Raw genomic sequence first — 14,606 nt, forward strand, 5'->3', positions numbered from 1 at the left:
CAGAGGCTCTCATCCCCTCTCCCTCTCACTTGTATCCATACAATTTCATGGGACTTGTGGACTCCTTGGGACCATTCATGAACCTCTGTTAAGAATTCTTAAGTTCTTTGCAGGGTCCTAGACAAAGCTCTGAAAATTGATATTTTTCCTCAGTCAGGATCAACTCAATCCTAAAATGGATTTTCAGTTTTTCAGCTGAATAAATCAACACCCATAGGAGCACTTTACAGAATATGGAGACTTGGGAGTATGAGGTAGCAAATAACATGGAAATGGTAGGTGGAGACTTAACAGGGATGTGAAAGGCCTTCCTTTCATGGGTTAAGTTCATCTGGAATCACTGCTGCTTCGGTGAGATTTGAACTTACACATTTTTCTGTATAGGTCTGAAGGAGCTTAGTCTAAATATTATGTAAATATGACCCCATATAAATACACACACACACACACACTGCATACATAATGGGGTAGATCCCATGGAGCAAACCTCAACAGTGGTGCAGTGATTTACAAAATAACCTCTGAGTTGCACCCTTATTACAGTCAGATCTTCAGTGGCGGGCTTCTTACTTCTCTCAGAGTGAAATTCACTCTTACACAGGGGCAACTTGCAGTGTGCCACATTCAGAAAAGCTGGTTAAAGTGTAGTCTCTGTCATTTACAAATTTGGGCTAATTCTCAATACCTGTCCACCTCCATGTTCTCATCCAAAATATGGAAACCATAATAGTACTTTTAAAATAAGTTTGTTGGAATCTGTAAATAAAAAAACAGTGTAAAGTATTTGTAAGGGCCTTGGCATATGTAACATGCTAAATAACTGGTAACTCAAATTGATTACTCTTTATGATTATCTAGCAGTAGCTGTTTATTGGTCTTAGACCCCACAGAGTAGGACTACCTTTTATCTCTGCAGGTTGTTATAAAAAAATACCTTAAACTGGGCAATTTATACATAACAGAAATTTACTCTTCATAGTTCTGGAGGCTGGGAAGTTCAAGGTCAAGGTGCTGACATATTCAATGTTTAGTAAAGGCTGTCTGCATCAAAGATGGTGCCTTCTTGCTTTCTCCTCACACGGTGAAAGGGGCAAGGGAGCTCCCTTGAGGCTCTTTTAAAAGGGTGCTAATCCTAGTCCCAAGGGTAGAACCCTCATGACTTAACCACCTCCCCAAGACCCCACCTCTTAATACTATCACAGTGGGTATTAGAGTCCAACATATGAATTTGATGGGGACACCAACATTCAAACCAAAGCAAGGACCTTCCAAAATCAGTGCACCTTGGAAAATTTTTGTCTTCAGATATTACTGAGGTAATTTTAAAAGTCTAGGGAGTAGGGACCGGCTAAGAGGAACTGTGTTTAACAATGTAATACTCTTTTAGCAAACCAAGTGCCTGTGTAATTTTTCACACAGTTCAAGAATGGAGAAAGAATTCTGTCCTAAACTCTTTCTGCTTCATTAACTGAAATATTCACATTTCTCATATCTAAGCAGAAAGGGGGGCAGGTTCCTCATTGGTCCCTAAAGCAAACTTGGATTAATGGCTCCTATTAATTTATCTTTGAAATAAGAAAGAAATCCTGTGGATCCCCAGTGTATTGACAGATTTTTAACTTTACTCATAAAATCAATCAATCAGTCTCTCTCTCTCTGTACCCCTTCTTGCCAGGTTTTTACTTTTTTGTCACTCATTCTCCCTTTCCTTTTCATCAAAACTTTTTGTCCTAAAGGAATCTTAAATTTCCTTTTCTCCTATGTAATGGAAACAGTTATAGTAACTAAAGGTACCTTGAAAGAATGGTTGGCCGGGCACGGTGGCTCATGCCTGTAATCGAAGCACTTTGGGAGGCCGAGGCTGGCAGATCAGGAGGTCAGGAGATCGAGACCATCCTGGCTAACACGGTGAAACCCCATCTCTGATAAAAAAAAATACAAAAAATTAGCCAGGCATGGTGGCGGGCGCCTGTAGTGCCAGCTACTCAGAGGCTGAGGCAGGAGAATCGCATGGACCCGGGAGATGGAGCTTGTAGTGAGCTGAGATCACGCCACTGCACTCGCACTCCAGCCTGGTCGACAGAGCAAGACTCCGTCTCAAAAAAAAAAAAAAAAGAATGGTCAAGGACCATATCATAAAGGATCGCAGTAGTAAACAAATGGCACACTTAAGATAGGATCCATCAGAGAGTTTAGTAAAAGGACGATTTTCAAGGATATGAGAAGAGTGTAGGACACAGGTCACCAAACTTCTATAAAGGGCCAGATGGTAAATATTTTCAGCCTTGCAGGCCATGTGGCTTTTGCTTCAACTATTCAACTCTGCTGCTCTAGAGGGAAAGCAACCATGGACAGTAACTAAACAAACAGGTGTGTTTTCCAGTAATATGTTTCGCAAAAACAGGCTTTGGGCTGGATCTGGCTCTGGGGCCATAGTCCATTAAACTCTGGGATACAGGAAGAAGAGCATAGGGCAGTAACTGGGCTAGTAGCAATGCTGTAACCGACCTTTGGCTTGAAGGGCAGGAGTGGAAGGAGGTACCAGAACCTGGAAGAAGGGCAGTCTGTGAAGAGGGCTGTCCAGACAGGAGCTGTGCACTCTGGAGAGAGTGCTATCAAGAGACATCCCACAGGAAGGAACTTTGGGGCGGGGCACAAATCTAGGCCGCATTTCTCCTCTCTCCCTTGGTTTTCCTCTGCTGTGCCCCATTGACTGATCGCAGCTAGAAGCCAGGGAGTGAGGGAGACCAGAGAACCATTCTATACAAGGTGTCCTCCCTGGGGACAGAGAGCAGGGTGGAAAAAGGGAAGCTCTCTGGCAGGAGGAGGAAATGAGATATGGCACACGATGCACTTAGCATGGATTCCCCAAGTACCAAGGGCTCTTGTTGTTTATTAATCCTAGTCATCACAAACATCTGCATCTCTGATTACATGTGGGGTTGCAATGTAAAACATAAGTGAGTAAAGGAAGCATGAGTAGAACTTGCCACAGAGATCCACTCACAGCAGAAGCTAGTCATGTAAGGGTTTCTTATCCCTTGGGTTTATCAAGCTTTCCTCTAGATTCATCGTTCTGAAAAGTTGCTTTTGGAAAGACATTATACCAAGCTCTCAATTTGGGTTTAAAAGCTGGGAAAACCCTCTTTGCTGGAATGAATGAATGAAAATTGACCTCTTATAGAATGATTCATCAACCATGCATGAGTGAGCGACTCCATTTAGAAAAGTATTAATTTAGTCATGTCCCAAAACATCACATCACATTGCAGATTAAGGTCAGCAAAAATGAATGTTTTGACAACCCTGTAATCAGTGCTAATAGAGGCATTGAAAATAAGTGTCTTGAGAATGTGGGTTGTGCTTGATTTAATGTGTTATTTTTTTTTTTTTTTACTTATTCTAATTTAGTCTCATTGTTTCTCCAGAAATTTCACTTATCTCTAAGACTTTGACTTCTTTGTCTATAACTCTAAATGTATAGTAACACACACCAACAAGATGACAGTTCTGTAAAGTCCCACTTTTTTAGCACACAGGGTAGATATTCATGTCTATCAACAAGTGTATTTAGGCAGTGAGTTCAATCATGCAAAATTGAAAAAGGCAAAAGTTGGATGATTTCACCAGGCTCTTTAAGAAACTTGTGTTTGGTGGTGATGCTTGTCTTGAAAAGATAAATTTCCTAGTATTTGGGGGGACTTGGAATTCTACTTGCATCACCCTGAAAACTTGTTTCTCTACCTTTTATATAGCTGGGATCACTGATTTTTTTTATACAGAAAGAAAAAGTACATGTAAAGTCTCTGCTAAAGTCAGGCTGTGGCATTCTTCTTTGGCGCACTGGAACCTAGAAACACTAGCAGTTGTCTTGACTCGTAGATTGATTATGGGACACAATGCAACTTAGGTCTTGAGAATGCAGTTTCGCTCAGCCTATATCACGTATATAGATATCAGCTTTATATCAGCTTTTGTTTTGAATGGCTTTGGGTAACACCTCTAATCGTATATGTAAACTGTGTTATTTTAATCCATCTCAATTTAGACCTTATTCTCCCATCCTTAACACTGGATAGAGCTCATTTCCTCAGTTTGGGGTAGTGGAGGGTAAAGGAAAGAAGTTGGCAGAAAATAGGCAGCTCCCTTACGCCACTGTGTGTGTGTGTGTGTGTGTGTGTGTGTTAGAGTATGCATGCATGTGCGTAATTTCTTCCAAAGGACATATAGTGACTCCCTGCAGAATGATAGCAACATAACTGAAGATGACTTCGCTTGATTTTTCTCTCTTTTTCTCCAGTCATTCTTTCCTCATCCCTCGGTTCTCTTTCTCTCTCTTTCTATGATATTTCTCGTGAACTTTCAAATTGTGTGACTCTAAGTTTTGGCAGTCAAATATACATTTGTTAAGAGGCTTACTGCTTAGGTAATATGCAAAAATTGGTTTGATCACCATAAAGAATCATAGGAAAAATTTTAAAACTCAGGGATCAGTTAATTTGGTCTCCTGTTTGTCTAATGAGAAAACAGAGGCATACAGAGCTGAAGAACCTGTTCCCATTCCGTCATCTGATGCCTGCAGAGTTGGGACTAGAGCCAGTCTTCATTTGTCGTCTCTACAACACAATGCAGGTTCTTTCTAATAATGCCCTTCTCTTTCTTCTTCTGAACTTTCTCGGATAAAGTTTTTATCCGAGTATTTGGATAAAAAGCAATTTATTTTTATAAATAAATTGGGGGGGATGATAAGCAATTTATTTTTTAAGTACACCTCACATTTTTGTCCCAACTGTAAAGTAAACATCATGAAATTTGGTAGTTAACTTTCTATTCAATTTGACTGCTGTTTCTCGTGTTTCTACTTGAGAAGGTTGCTGTGTTTGATCAAATTCTCGGAGAAAAAGATGAGATGAGGCTTCTTGGAGCAACTTCTTCTTGTGTGGTGCTTCACTGAGCTTGTGGCACATGTTAGTTTGCCTTGAAAATGGGGTCTCTGAACCCCCTGGGAGGGATAAGGTAGTGCAGTGGAGTTGGTCATGCAAGGATGGCTTTTCCAGATTCCAGGCACCGATGTGAACTGCAAACAGCACACATATTGTATTTGCTCTATAGTTATTTGTGAGCTTTCTCAAGAAGTACCTGTGTAATTATAAACCCCCGTTCTTCCTTGTCAGTACAGTATTATGCCGCTTATGTTCATTACGTCTTTAGACGATCATGTTGAATTACAGAAATACTCATTTTTGTGATAAACATGAAATCCTTTAGAGCTTGGGGATTTTCTGCTGTATTAACTTATTAACTTTTTTATTTTTAAAAAACAAAACATCACTTTGCTCTCTTGTACGACACTTCAAAGGAATGACACCTTATCAGAGCCCTTTAGTGAGCTGAGAGATATAAAACGTGGTTATATTTGACAGCATACTCCAATAGGACTGTGCTGTAAATGAAGGGATTGTTTAGCACAGGGCTGAACTGCCAGAGACGGAAAGGGGCTAGATGAGGGGGGAAGTTGAATTTGTTGTATAAAGCACCTTCTTATCTTTTAGATTTAGTCAATACTGGTTTCTGCGTTTTGGCTAATTTTGCTGTATTAAAAGTGCTCGTTCTCCCTTTGGGAGGCCAAGGCGGGCGAATCACATGAAGTCAGGAGTTCAAGACCGGCCTGACCAATATGGAGAAACCCCATCTCTACTAAAAGTACAAAAATTAGCCGGGCATGGTGGTGGGCTCCTGTAATCCCAGCTACTTGGGAGGCTGAGGCAAGAGAATTGCTTGAACATGGGAGGTGGAGGTTGCAGTGAGCTGAGGTTGCACCAGTGCACTCCAACCTGGGCAACAGAGTGAAACTCCATTTCCGCCCCCCACAAAAAACAAAGTTCCACTGAACTCATTGGCTTTATTTCTGTTTTTAAAGAAGTGTTGTGAGGGGAGTGGCTAAGAAGGATTTCTCAGCTATACCAGCTCACTCTGCCTAATTAGCATGGTTAAGTACTCAGTTTGGTTTTATCCTGGGGCAAGCTCTCTTGATGGTGAGAAGATTAGCAGTCAAGAGGCTCCAAGAGAGGGGTTAGAGTGTACTTAGAAGACAGCCTTTAGCTTTAGAAGATACTTGATGTTTGACATTTTTTCCCTTTATAGGCTGTGTGTCAAATATCGGACAGGGCTAGAGCCCCCTCATTAATCCTGACAACTGTTACTTCTCTGTGATGTTAGAATAAAGGGTATTTGCCTTTTTAATGTCAGGCCTTCTTGCCTCCTGCAAACCACTCATGTCCAGAGGATGTACTAAGAAGCTAGCTGCATGCTTTTCCAGGCAGCTGGAAGTTTGCATATATTGTAAGGCAAACTTGACCAGCTTATCTTGAATGGGATAGAAACACCCTTCTATATTTGCTGTGAATTTTTTTTAAGTGGTACAATATGGGTTAATGTTTAGAGCTGACTATGGTAAGGACCGCATATGTATATGTATATGTATATGTATATGTATATGTATATGTATATGTATATGTATATGTAAATGTATATGTGTGTGTGTATTTGTGTGTGTGGCTATTTTTAAAGCCTGCTAAAGTATTTTTGGTGGACTTGCATAGATTGGGAAAAATGAAAATCGTCTCTGATGCTCACCTTTTACAAATGAGGTATTACCATAGAACAGGGGTTGGCAAACTTTTCCAGTAAAGAGCCAGATGGTAAATGTTTTCAGCTTTGGGGGTCATGCAGTCTCTGTTGCAGCTGCTCAACTCTGCCACTGTAGTGTGAAAGCAGTTATAGGCAATATGTAACTGGATGAGCATGGCGTTGTTCCAATAAAACTTTATTTAATAAAACAGGTGGTGAGACAAATATGACCTGGTGACTGAGGTGTGTTAACCTCTGCTAGAAATTTCTACTGCTTACATATAGCTCTGGCTTTGTGGCTAGATTTCATCTTAGAGGACACTTTGCCCCTCACTTTGCCTCCTCGTCTTCCCAGATGCCACACTGCAGATTGTCACTTGCTGCAGTCTGTAACAAGAACATATGATTCTGGGTGCTTTATATATACTCTGTCTTTCCCTGGCAACTGAAGGCCCTGGAAATCTTGCCTAGCTGTTGATCTGCTCTGGGGTCCTACCTTAATATGCTCTGGGGTCTTGTCTTGCCAGAGAGGGTCACTGTTAGGATCTCAGAGAAGCCCTTGGGACAGGTAAGACAGATCACCATTTCAACAGATCACCCCTGGTTTCCAGTCAACTATCAGCAACCAACCTCTGTATCTTATTAGAGGCTCTGAGATAAGCCTTAATTCTGGCACACTGTGGGACACAAAAGAGCCTAAAACCTCCCTTTTGCTAATGAGTTGTGTGGTATTTTCTCACTTTATCTCAGGTCTCCAGCCTAACAGCTCCTGGAGCTATCTTTTCAAAATTCCAGCAATTTTTTTCCAAGTTTCCCATTAAATCATTGAAATCCAAATGATACATATACATAGTTTTCCCAAATGCAGGAGGGAATCTGCATTTTTTTTACTGAAAAAGGGAGGGGGCACTCTTATAAAATAAAGCTGCTCCCTCTGCCTCACTCCTCTTGGCTTGATGTAATTATTTCTCTGAGTATCTGATTTGTTGCTGTCTCTGGACAGTGCTGCTCCATTTTTGTACTGCTGTCCCACTGCTTGCGGTGACTCAGGTGTGCCTGGAAACAGGACGCAACCAACTGTGGTTGAGTTATATGCACCCTGACAGCCGGAATGTACAGTGTGATTTATGGGAGTTGTTCACACAGAGATCCCTAGATAGCTTGGTTTTCTGACATACATGTGAAGTTTTAAGGCCCAGGGTAGAGGAATACACTCCAAGGAACCAATGGATGCTAATAACATTTGTAAGCACTGTGATGAATCGATCCAGGACTTTTTTATGTCAACTTAGAGTATACTGGAATAGAACACAGCATTGGATTTCCATAAAACTGAGTTAGCAGCTAGCAGTTTAACCACATGAACTTTGTTACTTTGGAAGAGCTTATTAAAATCTCTGAAAGAGGAATAAGAGATAAAGGAAGAAAATCAATCCCTGTGACCACACATTAAATGGGTCAAAACTCAGCAAATTCAAGCCTGGGCAAACAGATTTAATGGTTTATTTTTATCAATATTTTACAGTAGAATTTGAAACAAGAATGACTTTGGACACCTGAATTCTACCTATTCACTCCAGCTTGCTTTTCTTTAAAAGAAAGATACCAAATGAAATTATTTTTAAGACCTTTTTTTTTTGCATTGAATTAACATTTTGTTGTCGCAAACCTAATTAGATTTCTAAAAAGTATCATACTGTCCCTCGCTCAAGTTAAGTACAAAATTGCCTAGGAAATTTTTTCTAAACCCAATGCCATGTTCCATTCTTTACCCTGCCGTATCCCAGCCCGAGGATTAGAGTGAGTGGAAGGTGTGTTCCTGTTTTTTCAAAACAGTGCTCGGGACACATTTTTGACCACACCAGCTTCCATCGCACTGCCGCTTCTGCTCTTCCGGTTCTGAGCAGCCGTCTTAGAAATCAACTCTTGGGGCAGTCTGTTGATGAAGTGTGGGCCGCCTGCTCAGAGATAAAGGTAGAGGTCTCCAGGCTCTCCTCTGGGGACAGGACTCTCACCCCGGCAGCTGCAGCTTTGATTGAAAAGGTATGTGGCCCTCTGGAGCTGACTTCAACCAAATGGCATTGGTCTTTGAAAAATGTACTTTAGCACAGCCCCTGTGGAACGTGTTTACTTAAGGATTTTACCCTCGCTTTAGAAGTGAGAATGTGACTACAGCTGGACTGCCCCTCACTGAAAGCATTTGCTGCGAATGTGTCTTCTGCTAATATGTTTAAGGATCTATAATGAAAACAGAGTCATTCTGAAATAAAAGGACATTGACATAAAAAGCAGTAATGGTTGATGCTATCTGTTTTTTAAGATAAGGGTTTTGTCACAAAGGCACGATTTATGGTGGGAATACTGAGTAGCGGGAGTGTGGCAGGTGATAAATCACTGTTCTCACCACTGGATATTGAGAAAAAAGGGATACGAAGACCTTTTAAAAATAGGAAAGATAAAAGCACTCCAGGGCATGTAGTTTTATGGAAAACATGGTAGAGAAAGTGCAGTAGGACTGAGATTGTGTCTATGTTGTTGACTGAAATGTTTTAATCTCATTTGGAGGAAAACCATAGTTAAGATATATTTTCGTAAAACTGAATCTTGAAAAACTTAGTCCATACACTGGGCAGCATATAATGATGCTTTTTAATGTAGGGCTTTCATGGTAGCTATGATGGTGATAAAAATCACAATCTTTCTCTTCTCTTTATCTTGTGCACAAGTTTTCTTCTGCCCACAGCCAGGTAGATGAGAGCAAACAAAAGCAGATGCATTTATAGGATGTTAAGGGCAAGAACAAAACTAATACCTTAAGAGACTTTTTAGGAACCTCTTGGAAGGCATGAGTCCAGGGAGGAGTTATAGAGTCTGGGGACCTCTTGGGCACCTTCGTCCTCCTCCTCCTCCTTCTCCTCTGTTCTCTATGCTGCTGGAAACTTGATACATTGCCACATGGATGGGGGCTCATACAGGCCACCATTGATGCTTCCTTGTAGATGGGAAAGCCCTGCTCCTGGATCAGTCAAAATCAAGGGCTAGCTTTTGAGGAAACCTGATTCTAGGCAGCTGGTCAATTGGAGCAATAGATTATCTTAGAGAGGATTCCTTCTCTTTTAGAGGACTCTATGAATGCATAATCCCATCAGTAAGTGAGCGTGTGGGTTAATGCCGCATTAATTACATATCTGGGGATATGTCAGGTGCAGGTGTGAGGACTCCTGTGCCACATAGCAGAACACCAAAAATCAGTTCAAGAATTGAATTCATATGCAGCCTTTACTTTTTGGGCAGTACAAAAGCAAGTGAAATATGCCTGTAATTATTGCCATAAAATAGCAATTCATAGTCTCACATTTTGTTAACATTCGTTGTCTCTTCTAGATGTATGCCTCATAAGTTAGTCAGTATTCATTTATCATTCATTTATTTGTTTTCTCATTCATTCATTCATTCGTTTGAGAAATATTTGAGACCTTCTACATGCCCGTTGTTGTCCTTGGTGCCAATACACAGCAGAGAAGAAAACAAGAGTCCTGCCTTCATGCTGCTTAATCCTGGTAGGGCAGAGCCAGGCAGTAAGCGAGACCAAATATATAATGTGTCAGCGGGGTAGTATAAGGGCTTGGAAGAAAAATGAAGTAGGGTAAGATAACAGAAAGTAATAGAAGGCTAAAGGCTGAAATGGCATCATTTTCTCACCCCCTCTCAGGAGTCAGTGTCACCCAAGTCCTCTCTGCCTCCTGCCTTTTATCCTAAAAACAGCCCTGTGAGGGGGCAAGCAGGACTGTCATTTCCATTTACAGATGATGAAACCAAGGCACAGTGTTTAAGAGATGGCCAAGATGGCACAGCAGGTAGATGTCAGGTCACTCAGAGCTCCTGTTCTCAACCCCTCGAGAGTTCCTTCTCTTCACCACTGCCAGCCCTAGTCCAGCCCAGCGCCTGGCCCTTTGGCCAGGGGCAGGCTCAGTGAGTGCATGTTTGAACCAAGGCACTGTGCTAAGCACTAGGGAGGAAGAGAAAGGTAACCTCAGGTCCTGCCTGGAGAAGACCCCAGACACAGGGCTGAGGTTTGGCACAGGGCTGTCTGTCCTCTGTGTCTGTCAATGTGTGTGCGGGTGTGGGGGTGGGAGGCTTCTGAGAAAGCTTCACTGAGGAGCAGCTGATCTCATTGCAGAGAAGAGGATAAAGGCATTCTGTGCAGTGGAAATTGTCAGTGTAGAAGCCTCGGGGCTTAAGAGAACGTGACATGGAAGAGACAGGAAATGTGCACTCTTGTACAGGTATGCGGCACACATGTGGCCCCCTCCCTCCCAGCCTCTTCACTAAAGATTATTAACCTGCTTATTCTCCTGGTTCACCTGAGGCTGTTTTGAGAGAATCTCAGAATCTCAGTCTTCATTTCATACAACATTCTTCGGGCTCCTCTTGTTCATCTTTGCAGACTGAAGTATTTATGAAGGACCTTCAGAAATCTGATTCCTCCTGATGAATCAAAGAGTAAAGAAGAATCAAACATGATTAACCAGGTGAGGCAATGTGATGAAAAGGGGTGTGTGATTTAGAATAGGTGAGCTGGGTTCAAAGTTCAGCTGCAGCACATACTTTGGGCCAGTTATTTTACTTCACAGGACCTCAGTTTTTTCATCTAGAAATGGGAATAATTATACCTACCTCCTGAGAGATAAAGGGCAGAACAACAATTTCAGTAAGGCTCTATCATTTCAGTTATCCTTCCCTGCTACAGTGCAAATCTCTCTTAAAGACTGTAGGTCTGGCTTCCGCGAATCAAATAGAAACAGTTACAGCATAAACCTGGGCCACTGTGTTGCCCTGGGATATGCATATCACCTGTTTTAAACCCAGGATTTTACTTTCCTCCTAGTGCTGTGGCTGATTATTTAATTTTTAGATAATTGTGTGGCAAATATCATGTATTAGAAGGTAGGGCTATGAAAAGAGTATGCCACAAACAGAGTTTGGTTGTTGGCCAGCAAGTCCCAAGCTGCCTCTGCTGCCATGTGCTACCATATCAAATGAGTTGCCCGGGAATCCCCTGCTGACATCGATCTGTCTCACGTGGGTGGTATTTGGAAGGTAGTTTTGGTGTGTATTTGTGTTGATCATTATAGTAATGACATGCATTTACCAGAGTTTTGTAGGAGAGCGACTCTCAGCTGCGGTTTAGAGACATAGCCCTTTGGAGCTCCAGGTATCTCAAAGGCTGTAAAACTTCTCAAGTCAAAACTAGTTTTAATTTTACTGCTTGAGAGATGCAATATGAAACATATGACAGCAATGAGTGTCTATTTTTGTAGCAACTCAAGCCGCCTGCTTTTTTAGGGGAAGATTTATAATAAAGGCACATAACTGTAGGGCTTTTAACCTTGCTTAAAAAAAAAAAGACTTCCCTGTTCATTGTCATATCTAGCTCTGGGGAGATAGGTTAGTGGTGATCTGCACCATTTTACAGGTGAGATCCCTGAGGTGGCTTGTGGCTTTGGTCCAAGAAGCTATTTATTTTTTATTCCTGGCTTCACATGGCTCCTCCCTTGCCTGGCTCCTTCTTATCACTAATCCCCTATCTTTGTAGCTTGTCTGTTAACTATCAAAAGAAGCCATGCTTGATTTCTCTATTGGAAGTTAAACTGCTTTTCCTACCTCTGGTTTCTCTTCAACTCCTTATTTATTTCATTATCGCATTAGCCACTAACTTTATTTCTTGGGTTTTCAAATAGTAATTATTATTTAATTTTATTGATTGGTCTGTCTCCAGCATTAGAACAAAAACACATAAACTCCATGAAGGCAAGGACCCTATCGTTGTATTTCTGTTGCCCTCGGGAGGTGCCTGACACACCAGACATGCTTTGTTAACGTGTTTGGAAGGGAGATAGAAGCTAAGTTTTAAAGACTAAGCTGATCATTGAGTTCCTATGTTCCAGCAGTAGGAAATGGACTGGAGGAAGGCTGTTTGAGGTATGAGGATTATTATAAAAGGACATTTTTACAAATGAACCAGGTTTATACTTCAATATGTGTAGAGTTCTCCGAATCATGTCTGGCAGATAAATAGACTTGCTTTTGGGGGAGTTTATTTTTAATTCAGTGGGCTTTGAATTAGAAGGAATTCCAATGCTTGTTCTTGTTCTGCTTGAGTAGAATTGATAAAATCTGTTAATCATCAGTTTTGCTTTAAACCCTTGAGGAATTTTTAAACTTTGGGAACTCAGGTCATGATTTTGAACTTTTATTTCTAATAATGTACCTGGCGTTTTTTAAAAAACAGATTTTATTACTATTTTTTTAGATCCTTCTCATATTCACATACAGTTTGAAAGTCTTGTTCCTAAATCCCCATTTGACAGATTGTAGAGTCCAACATATGGAAATAATTAAGGCATTGTCTGCTCGTTGTGGAAGTATCCAGGAAAGTTATGAAAAGCCCCAGGAAGAATAGATGTCCACGTTGATCAAACTACCAGATTCTTATAACATGTTGCTTTTACGTTGTGTCATATGGGTGAACCAGAACAATTCTGTTCTGGATGACTTTTTGAGGGCATGTCTAATAACAACTAGGTTTTTCTCTTATATTTTTCTACTGGGTCAACTCTATTACTTTAGATATTTGGGGCTACAAGTAATAGAGATTTCAAATCCAAATAGCTTAAACATATTATTTTAGGTACAAGGACAGGTGATTCCCAGGTTAGTGAGTTGAGGAGCTGAGTGGCGTTGTCAAGGATCCAAGTTGTTTGTGGTCATCCTCAGCATGTCGGCGTAGTCTCCTCATGGTCAAAATATGGCTGCCACAGATTCAGGCATTGCATCTCGGCATGACAGTCTCCAGAGACACCAGCAAGATACCGTTTTCTTGTCTTTATAGGTGTGAAGAAAGCTTTCCAAGAAGCTCTAGAACAGACTGCCCCTTGTCAGTGGTTTGCTGGACAGAATGAAACAAACCACTAACCCTACTGTGGGCCATAAATTACCATGAATGGCTTGGACCAATTGGGATTTATGCACTTTCTCTGAGGGCAAATAAAATATGGGTCACGCCATCAAAGGAAAGGCAGCAAAGAGATGAGTAGGCAGTAAGTGGTCATTGCCATACCAGATTCATCCTACTGGAACCCCCCTTTATGGATACATTTTTTTGCTCTCAAATAATGAGCATTTTCAAAATCAGGACAAAGGAGTGGTTCTTTTGTTGCAGAGTTCCTTACATAAATTCATATTTTCCTTCTAAATTTTCTAAGAGAATTTTATGGATAAAGACCTTCCTTCAGTATTTTCTCTTATGAGTTGAATGTTGTGCTCGCAGTTCATGTAAATATTTTGAGAAAATGTTATAATTGCATTTTAATCTAACGACTTGTGAGCCTGCCTGTTTATCGTTGAGGTTTTCTGCAATCCTTGTACTAGAGGAAGTGTCATTTTGTGTAAACCAGGAAAAGAAACTGGTTCAAGTAAGTCTAATTGCAAAGTTGCTGAATGAAGATATCCCTTTCTCTCTCTTACAACAAAAATTTAAAATATAATTTAAAATTGTCAAATAATGATCATGTCACATCTGGAAATTTCAGGTTTTTACTCCCTTGCCTTGTTTCCTAATTACCTGAATGCTCTGGATATTCAGGCTTTCAGCTGTTTGACTTTTCTGGAGGTAAGAAAAGGTATCCGGTTTATTTCACTTTTCCCAGGTGTGACTCATTTCTTTGACATAAAAGTCCTTATCTCACAGGATAAGCCTCAGGAATTGGTTTGAAGAATGAAGACAAAACTGGCTTTTATGAGAATAGGGAATTTTTTTTATTGGAAGCATAGTTTTGTGTGTGTGTGTGTGTGTGTGTGTGTGTGTGTTTTGTTTTTTTCTTTTTCTTTGGATTTTTAGTAGAGACAGGGTTTCACTATGTTGGCCAGGCTGGTCTCGAACTCCTGTCCTCAGGTGATCCACCCGCTTCAGCCTC

The 14,606-nt window shown here is 40.9% G+C and overlaps 1 protein-coding gene across 2 annotated transcripts in view; it reads left to right on the top strand.

Annotated features, from left to right (window-relative positions):
• PDZRN3 (PDZ domain containing ring finger 3) overlaps positions 1–14,606 on the top strand; it is a 243,732-nt gene that overhangs the window by 45,155 nt on the left and 183,971 nt on the right. Inside the window, exon 1 of one of the 2 annotated variants that reach the window (XM_063630737.1) lies at positions 8,514–8,673. The exons of the other annotated variant lie outside the window; for it this stretch is intronic. The gene's annotated coding sequence lies outside the window, so the exon portion shown is untranslated. Of the gene's footprint in view, positions 1–8,513; positions 8,674–14,606 lie in introns of those variants that run through there. 2 annotated transcript variants of the gene reach the window in all.

This window comes from Symphalangus syndactylus, chromosome 21 (assembly GCF_028878055.3).
Source record: "Symphalangus syndactylus isolate Jambi chromosome 21, NHGRI_mSymSyn1-v2.1_pri, whole genome shotgun sequence".
NCBI lineage: Eukaryota > Metazoa > Chordata > Mammalia > Primates > Hylobatidae > Symphalangus > Symphalangus syndactylus.